The 9,366-nt window shown below is 36.9% G+C and overlaps 2 long non-coding RNA genes across 3 annotated transcripts; one reads left to right on the top strand and one right to left on the bottom strand.

Annotated features, from left to right (window-relative positions):
• Positions 1-3,104: 3,104 nt before the first annotated feature.
• On the top strand, positions 3,105-4,517 carry LOC123711899. Of its 2 annotated transcripts, none has more exons than XR_006754016.1 (5): positions 3,105-3,178; positions 3,244-3,448; positions 3,553-3,788; positions 3,894-4,049; positions 4,310-4,517. It is a non-coding gene; the product is annotated as an uncharacterized LOC123711899 (long non-coding RNA). The 2 variants fall into 2 exon arrangements; XR_006754015.1 differs by having other exon boundaries at positions 3,107-3,178; positions 3,259-3,448.
• Positions 4,518-7,376: 2,859 nt separating this feature from the next.
• LOC123711900 lies at positions 7,377-8,686 on the bottom strand. Its single transcript, XR_006754017.1, has 3 exons — positions 8,648-8,686; positions 7,505-7,731; positions 7,377-7,414 (listed from the first exon to the last, which is right to left on the bottom strand). It is a non-coding gene; the product is annotated as an uncharacterized LOC123711900 (long non-coding RNA).
• Between the last annotated feature and the right edge of the window lie 680 nt (positions 8,687-9,366).

The raw sequence follows: 9,366 nt of genomic DNA, 5'->3' as shown, positions 1-9,366 counted from the left end.
AGTAGTACAATTAGAATAATAGAAAACGAAAACCTTATCAAAATTAATTGTTAGCATATAAAACAGATTATAATCTATTTTCACGTTTTCTAATTAAGAATTTGCATATTTCATTAATCTTGGATATGCCACGTGTAAGTTTCATTAATATGAATAACAAAATAATAAAGCCTTTTATTCAGAAAATACAGTAATTTTCAACAAGGTCCTCATCCCCTTGCTAAGGGGCAAACGCCTCCCCCACTCTTCTCCATTTATTTTATTGCGCGCGACACGTTGCCATAATATATTTTCCATCATGTTTGCGAATGTATCGTCCCATCGCTTATGTCGTCGTCCTCTACAATGCTTTTCGAAACGTTGACATCATTCTGTCATATTACTAGACCATTTCTCCATACTACCTCATATAACCGGCCCAGTTCTCTTTAACTTTAGCTTTACAATATCCTTTACTATTGTACAATGCATGTCATGAGTTGGTGCCCACGTTTGATATAAGTTATACGTACCGTGAGTATTAATAAGATACATTTAAAAAGTGCTTATTTATATTCTTGTCTTCCATCTTCCATTCCGCTTTTTGGGTCAGCAGATTGGGATGGGATGCGGTCTTTCTTTGCGTCCTTCCCTTGGGGAAAAGCCTTTCCTTCCGACAAAAAGCAAATACGCCATGTGCTTTTCATCGGAAGCTCCAGATTCCGTCGCTATCTCTGTCGCCGAAGTGGTTCTGCAGGGCATGAAACTCTTTATTCCATTTTCTGCGGAGCCGATCCGTGGCAAGTCACCCACCTGTTTTCAATTTTCTTGCAAGGTGGCGTAGAAAGCGAGAATGCTTTAAGGCATGGACGGAAGCGGCGATATCTCGTAATGCCAATACCTGCGAACATAAAAAAATCATAAAACTCAGCCTCCAGGTCCTTCAAACGGGAAATGGCTATGGCAAAGTCAGAGAACATTACCGGACTTGGCGAGAGATTGGCCCAACTCCCTTCCAGAGAGACGGTACTTCACTCCGGGCCACCACTTGCAACTCTATAAAGCGCAAATACGGCCCCACATGGAATACTGTTCTCACCTCTGGGCGGGGGCTCCCCAGTACCAGCTCCTTCCACTTGACCGTATCCAACGAAGAGCGGTTCGAATCCTCGATGACCAATCCCTCTCTGAGCGGCTCGATCCTTTGGCGTTGCGTAGAGATGTGGGGTCACTCTGCATCTTCTACCGCATTTACCATGGAGAGTGTTCAGAGGAGTTGTTCAGATTAATACCTGCAGCTGAGTTTCATCATCGGACATCCCACAACCTTGTGGGACTCCAGCATTGGCGGGTTTAACGTCGGAACATGCTCCGTCGATGACGACCTTGATGCTCCGATCGGCTCAAAAGCTCTAGATCCAGTTGCATAATTTCTCGGGAAGCCCGTACGCTGGAAGATTCGAAACAGTGCTTTGTACCATACTAGAAATATATTACAAACAAAATAAACTTTCAATAAATATAAACAAATGTAATAAGATAACGTTTTCGCGTAAATAAAAAAATACAATACTTTTACAAAATCGATAACACCCCAATAAAACAAGTAAAATTAGAAAAGCCTTGGAATATTATTAGATTACAAAATTGGCCTATCAGAACATATCAATGACATAACAAGCAAAGCGTTTAAGCAACTAGGATTTATCTAGCAGATATGCCAGTCATTTAAAAACATTAATTGCATAAAAATATTTATTTTGCAATATTTATTTTTAATTAGTTTTTTTTAAATATATTTTGTCTATAAATTTACTTACTTGTTTTCTGTTACATATATATTGTTAATCTATGTAATCTGTTTTGGCTTTCTGTATTGACTAAGTGTTTTGTTTTATAATGTGTATGTTAGCTGTAAGATTACTAGTGATTAAATAAATAAATAAACAACGAAAGTAAAGTTTCAGCGCTATTTATATTAGTATTAATCCTATCAAAAGATAGAATATTATATTTACTCAAAAAATTTACTTCTGGAATAAAGTATTCTAATATAACTACTTTATCTCTTATGTTAAGAATTCTAATCGGTATCCTACTATTTTTAGTTTTAACTATAGCTCCTGAAAAAAAAATATCTTTCTCTATCTCTCTTCAAATCGGGTAACACTATATAAACTATAAATGAATATTTTCTGGTATTACAATGAAATGATACAATCTACCTATACCTAACTAATGATAGCATCTACCTCTTGGGAAAACATTGTTACGCTTGTGATTACTTCCTCGCCTGAGTGTAATATCTACCATTGCTATAATTCGCTTGCGAGAAATTTCTACCACGGTTAGAATTTTGAAACAACATGAAAATATGTGTGTCAGTTTTACAAAATACGAGGCGCCACCCGCAATATCTGTTTAATATTCGCATCTGAAAATATTGGCTCCCCAATTTTTGCTCCCAATCGTATAGAAATTGTATTAGCTGTGTACAACACATTTTGTATAACGTCAGTATGCAGCGTACAATTGGTAGCTCTGGTCGTTGTTCCCGCGCGCAATTAAATATTAGCTCTTATGATGATTTGTTTAATTTCCTACATACTGCTTAGCTAGGTGGCTGCACACGTGTACACCTAAAGAGCAGCTTTTGATCCCCACAAACAATCTCATTTGTACGTATTACAAAATAAAACTAGTAATCCTCTATAATTATACTTGTTAATATATTGAGTCGATGGTAAATTTGGAGTAACGAATAGAAGTTTTTTTTATTATGTATTATTATTTCTTATTTCAAAACTGTAGTATATTAGACATAATGTTAAAACACTTTAATATTGCTATGGGGCTTCGTACCAAAGCTCATTTATACCGAGCAATTTCTCTGACCTTTGTTTCATTGAAATTATATTTTACTTATTATTGGTGATGAGTGGCCATGCTGATGGCTTATAAATATTTAAGACACCTGTTTGTCTATTGATAAAAAAGTAATTAAAAATAATTGTAGTTTTTTTTGTGTAATTCATTAAAAACATTTATTTTAATACTTTATTCCTAAAAAATAGATTACTTTGCGAGTATAAAAAGAAAGGCATTATATTAATAAGTGTATTTACTACAGAAGTATCATTGATGATGGGCGTCTCAAAGACATCCTTTATTCTACTGATAGTAGCATGGAGCGTTCAGGGTAAGTTTTTTTTTATTTCCTAATTAAGTATATCCTTTTATTGTTTATTTACTTATTAAGAACAGTGCCGTTTATTGTAGGCGATGCTGAAGATCTTGCCTCTAAGACTGGAGGACAAGAGCCCGAGACCCGAGTGGTGGGTGGCAAAGACGCACCCAAAGGCCTTGTGAAGCACCAAGCCGCTCTAAAATCAAAAGATAACTGGACTTTTTGCGGCGCTGCTGTCATATCCGAAAGATGGATGCTGACAGCTGCCCATTGTGTAGAAAGGTATATAATATAAGGTGTTTACTGCACCAATCTAAGAGTACGCTCTGACGTTTTTATCTGAGTTTTTAAAATTATATCAATTATCTATGACTTTTTTTCTTCAGTCGTAAACCATCAGAATTTACCGCTGTGGTTGGTACATTATCAAGAAATGAAGGTGGGACAACGTATAAAATAAGCAAAGTCATTACTCACAAAGAACACAACAAGCCAAAACAATTTGACAATGATATTGGTGTTATACGTACGAAAGAGGTCATCGAATTCAATAAAAACGTTCAGCCCCTGCCAAGATATCAAGTCTGGATTATCGTGTTTACTGACCGGCTGGGGTAAAATTGTGAGTAAACAATTTTCCGGAGACACATATTTGTAAAATGGGATATTATCGAGTAACTTATGTTTTTAAGTTTATTGAATTCATATGTCATTTGTTTACTTATAGGGCGAAAGGCGGTTCGCGCCTTACGAATTGCGGTATCTTTATGTCAAAACTTTATCCAGCAAAGATTGTAATAAGTTTTTTAAAGGACGCTCCCGTGTCACTATAAGCTCCAACCAGATGTGTACACTTAACAAATATGGAGAAGGAACATGCCAAGTGAGTATATATTATTGTAAATAGATATATATTAGATTATTGTAAATAGGCACGAAGCATTTAGATACAAAGCATTGAGAGCCGAAGCATTTTGCCACTAATCTGTTTCAACGGTGTATGACTACACAGCCTACATATAGCGTACTGTTTTTGAATTTGAAACAATTTTTATGAATTATCCATCAATAACGACATTTAAATCATTCAAATTATCCGCGTGCTATGTACACTGTACAATGTTTGTAATTGGAAATTTTCAGGGTGATTCAGGCGGCAGCCTAGTGTGCAACGGCACCTCAGCCGGTATCGTGTCCTACAACTGGCCCTGTGCTAATGCTATCCCTGATGTGTACACCAACACGTACAAGTACAATTCCTGGATACAAGAAAATACTAAATCACCCTAACCATAATCATTTATAAATTGTTATAAATTTCGTCGCACAAATTACTATGTATTTTATTTAGTAAAAGGTTGTCTGAACTGGACTTGTCTAGAATATTTAAAGTCATTCCTTAAATAAAACTCTTTTAATTTAATACTAGGAAGAGGATGTAGGATACAAGATAAAGACGAGGATTTTCTATGAATGCAAAGAATATAATGATGTGGAAAAGCAATTTAATAAAATGCTAGTTGAATTCAACACAATTTTAGATAATTTTTTAATTCATGAATTTAAAACACCTTAGGTATACAAAACTTTTGTTGCCGTACATATACAGTTACCATACAACCAAGAATTCGAAATATATTGTTCCATTTAGCCGGACTTTCAATACAGAGACGAGTTGCCAGGGCAAATAAAACGTGAAACGTAATTTATAATTAAAAAGTGTTAATCATTGACAGAACGAACCTCCACACGCCGCCATAGAGTCTGGTAGTCGCAAGTTCATACATGTCTTATCTCGTCGGAAGTACTCAGCTGACTAAAGGAGCGTTCCGTGACATCTGCTGCACCCTCCCTCGCGAGAGGTAAGCCTGGGCTCGTTCGGGGCATCTCCCCTATAGGTTGTGCGGGGGTTCGCGCCTTGCTGATATATTGCGGTACAAGGGTTGCAGCGTGCGTGACCGAACTCACTTTAGTTGTGATGCAGTGGACCGAGGAACGACGCTCGACTCTGTCCTGGTGCTGGTGTCGTGTCCGGGGGTGTCCAGTGTTGGAAGGCCAATGAGTAATCTCAACATAGCCCTGATGTAGTGAACGGGATCAGGCAGACTCGTGGTAGACGGTCAAGCTACGCCCGTTGACACTACTGGTTGGCAAGTCCCGGTGTTGTCGCGTGAGCTATTCTGGCTTTCTATTAAAACTATATCTGCGGGTACTGTAGGCGGCCTAGAGGCCTAGCGCGATATTTTGAAGGGGGATGTCGAGAGGTATTCTGCTGGTCAAACATAACTTTCCTAGCCATGCGACAAACTCCTCGATGCACTCCATCCGCAGATCTCGGGCTAGAAAGAACGATATTCCCCTCGACCCATTAGGGCCAGTGTCTATTAGGACTCGGTCCTCGCGCCAATCCTCTTCACACTGTTTACTGACTTCCCGCAATGTGGAGCTAGCCCTCTAGACACTGCTCTCCCTCCACCAAACACCACCAAAGATTTATTTATTTATAATTTATTTTCCTTATTTCCTATTTTCACAGTAACTTAATACTATTTAGTCTCGCCGCAAATACAATTGAAAATTAACAAAATATTATATTTGGTTTGGTTGGTTTTCTCATTTTGGCGCCAATACATTGTACAATATTGTGCGATATTAAAATTGAGTATGGTGATAAAGAGAACCAAATCGCTGTGATTGCATTACACAAAGTATGCCCATACCTACATGGCTCCATAGAAAAATGCCATTTTTAAAAAGTATATTAGTGAAATGTTTCTGTTCCGGGCTATTAATAGTTACAATGAGATCTTCTCTCTTTGTGATAGAAAAAGTTCAGGCCGTCCACGTAGTCAAGCCCTTTAACAACACCATGTTCAATAACCAAGAATGGTCCATCCAGCTAGACTCGGCGCCGGGTCATAAAGTCTGCCTACGCAGTCTTGGTTGGAAACGTACGTTTCGGACTTCATCAGAGTTGAAGACTGGCCGTCGTCTAATTCCAATCTTAATTCGCTGGTTTATAATTTGTGGTCAGTTTTAGACAGTACGGCTTGCTTTAAACGCCATGACAATTTGGAATCCCTAACACATTCCATACGATTGGCAGTGAAGAATTTTCCCATGGAAAGAGTTCGTGCTTCTATTGATATCTGGCCTCAACGTTTAAAGGACTGTATTGCAGCCAATGGAGACCACTTCGAATAATCCTTTATATTTAAAATTGTATTATATTAATGTACTAAAGTAATACTCTGTAAAAGAAGAAGAAAGAAATGTTATTTGAAATAGAATTTTTTTGAATGTTATTGAAACACAAAACTTGATGAAATGGAGGAAAAACTAAGTCCTATCCTCGAAGAAAACTAAACTTTGAAAAGTAAAGTAGAAAAGCTGGAAAAGAAAGTAGAGCTTCTAGAAAGAGATAAGAAAAGCAATAATATAATAATTCACTGTTTGGCGGAGCAGTCAACGCTGGATTTGATCAAGTACAATAAAAAAATTCTTTTGGACGAATGAACGAAATGAATTGAAATTGAATGAATGAAATGAACATAAATTTTCAGGAACAAAAAAAACTCAAGGAATTCTATATAACAGAAGACTACTCAAAAGAAACCTTAGAAATAAGGAAGTCCTTGGAACCTTAACTAATGGAAAGCAAATGGAAAAATAGCGTTCATAAAGTATGAGAAACTTATTGTCAAAGAGAATTCAAGAGTCATAGACAAGAGGAAGAGAGTTAAATCAAGCTATCCGCAAGTCAAAATAGAACCAAAAAACAGCAAACACTAAGCTTGTCTAAAAATAAAAAATAAATGCATTCGATGTGATGAGAGTTTTCGATTAGTTTCCTGTTACTGTTTCTAGTTATGATTCTATTGTTTCTTACAACTATATCGGATGGATGTTTTAAGTTGCGTTGCAAATAGGGACCCGTAATGGATCGGTGCTTCCAAAAAAGGCTTAGAAAATACTAAGCTGCGATTTGAGTTTTTATTATTTTTAGAAGACATTTGATATTCTTTGATACCCACATTATCTTCTCCGCTTACTTTACAATTAAGTTGCATTTGCTGCTCTATAGATTGCCATGTCGGCTTGCTAACAGATTCTATACTGTCGATGTTCTTCTTAGTACTCACATTGAAATTAAATTTATTAGTCTAATAGTTCTATAGTCTAGTAGAATAGTTTTCTCAGTCTCACCACAAATTTTTCATTTTTTTGTCAGATTCTTGTTTAAGGAGCCTGAAATTATATTATCTCGTAAACTTGATGCCTACTTTGCACCAAAGTAGGCATCAAGTTTAGATATTGCTATTTCAAACACGTCTTCACCTTCAGTTGGTTCAACATTAGCCCCAGGAATGTTGTAAAATACATCCTGTAAGTCTAGCCCGCCGAAATGTAGAAGAGAGGCCCTTTTCTTTACGTCTTTGTCAATGAAAGACGCTTCGAGGTAAATGAATAGTGCTCGTTTCCATTGCGTCCATCGTGCATCCATTGAGATAGATTCACCGTTACAGCCGAACTTTTCCAGTGAAAGGTGTGACATCTTTGGGACCCTGGAATAATAAATTGAATGATTCAGATATCTACGTATCTGCAGCTAGATTTTATGTTAGATCCTTTCATTTCGTATGATCGGATTATATTTTTTATCCGCATAAATCTACTTGAGCCGTCCATACCAACAGACGTATAAATTTAATTATCAGATTTTAATCTGCCAAGTTAGTACCTACTAACCTCATACAATAATAATTTTATTGTAAAGCTTTTGTTTTATTTACTGGTATCAATTTAATGATCAGTTCGGTTCTATCTGCTTTAAGTAGATACTCCCTTTTATTTATCAGTATTAATCACAACCTCACAGTTTTAATCAATTTATTGAAACAGATCCAATTTAATCTGCATTCGATAGGTAGATAGGTACCTACTGAGTGAACGGTTACCGGTTGTATTTAAACCTTGCTATTTTTGTAGACAAATAGGATCATAACTAAAACACAAGTGTTGTACAATATATTTCTCCCACTGCGTACCTACGCATCACCTACCTAGGTGTTACAAAACAATCGTACATTCAATGTACTCGTAGTTTAACATAGCTTAACCTATAGGTATTCATTTATTTTTATTCTTATCTCAATGATTGCATTGCTTTGTTGTTTACTGTTTAAATGTAGTTATGACGTTATTAAATATTGTGATACAAGCAAAACATTGGTGAAATATTAAATCAATAAGTACCTAGCTGCTGTTCATATTTTTCGTCAACCATAAAATTATCTACAATCGTTAAGAAGTCAAGATGCAACTGTTTTGGTATCAATGGCTAATGATTAAAACAACCGGTTCATAGTAAGTTATAGGCAAAGAAAGTACTCTAGAAATGACTTCACTTGTTTACTGCACCGTATCGCCTTCCACTAATGTGTACTTATCTATGCCTTTTTTCCACTAATGTGTACTTACTATTTTCCTCGTCGCCAGATGTAAGTAGGTCTTGGAGTACACTTTGTTTTGTCAATACACTACAGCGGCGGTGTCGCAACAGAAAACATAGTGCGTTTTTGGTTCCAACGCTTTCGTTCTGGAAATTTGGAACTGCAAGACAAGCCCCGTATCGCAATGGCTGAACCCAGTGCACAGTCCACAGTCGAGCTTGCGAACATTGAACGAACATTTATGCCAAACTTAAGTCATTCCATTGTTTCGTCTATGTATGTTTCAGATACGTAATATAAACAAGGAGTGATCCACACTTACGATAAAGTATATCATACATTTTAGGTCAAAAAGATATTGTAGCGGCGAAGACAAAGAAAAGTAGGCCGAGAGGCAAGTGGAATGCGGCGTAAAAATATGGAAACACCACTCACCTATAGTCCTCAGTCTCTTCACCTGTCTCAGTGGGAGAAGACCACAAATAAAAGTATAAGCACAAAAAAAGCGGAAGCGTAAGTAAACGAAGCGCAAGCGGTAGCACACGCGTGACCTCGCGTCGGCAGTTTAGTCTTCTCTAAGGCGCGGGAGCCTGTGTAATGGTCCCCTCCTGCTACACTTGAAGATAGTAAAAGAGACAGAGTGGTGTTTAGGGAATTGGTGCGGTAAGGACAGAAAATGTGTACAGAGAGGACTATAGGTAACTGGTCTTTATAAATATTTATAATTAAACATTATAATTTATAAAG

This window comes from Pieris brassicae, chromosome 7 (assembly GCF_905147105.1).
Source record: "Pieris brassicae chromosome 7, ilPieBrab1.1, whole genome shotgun sequence".
Classification (NCBI taxonomy): domain Eukaryota; kingdom Metazoa; phylum Arthropoda; class Insecta; order Lepidoptera; family Pieridae; genus Pieris; species Pieris brassicae.
This window is presented reverse-complemented; position numbering and strand designations above follow the sequence as displayed.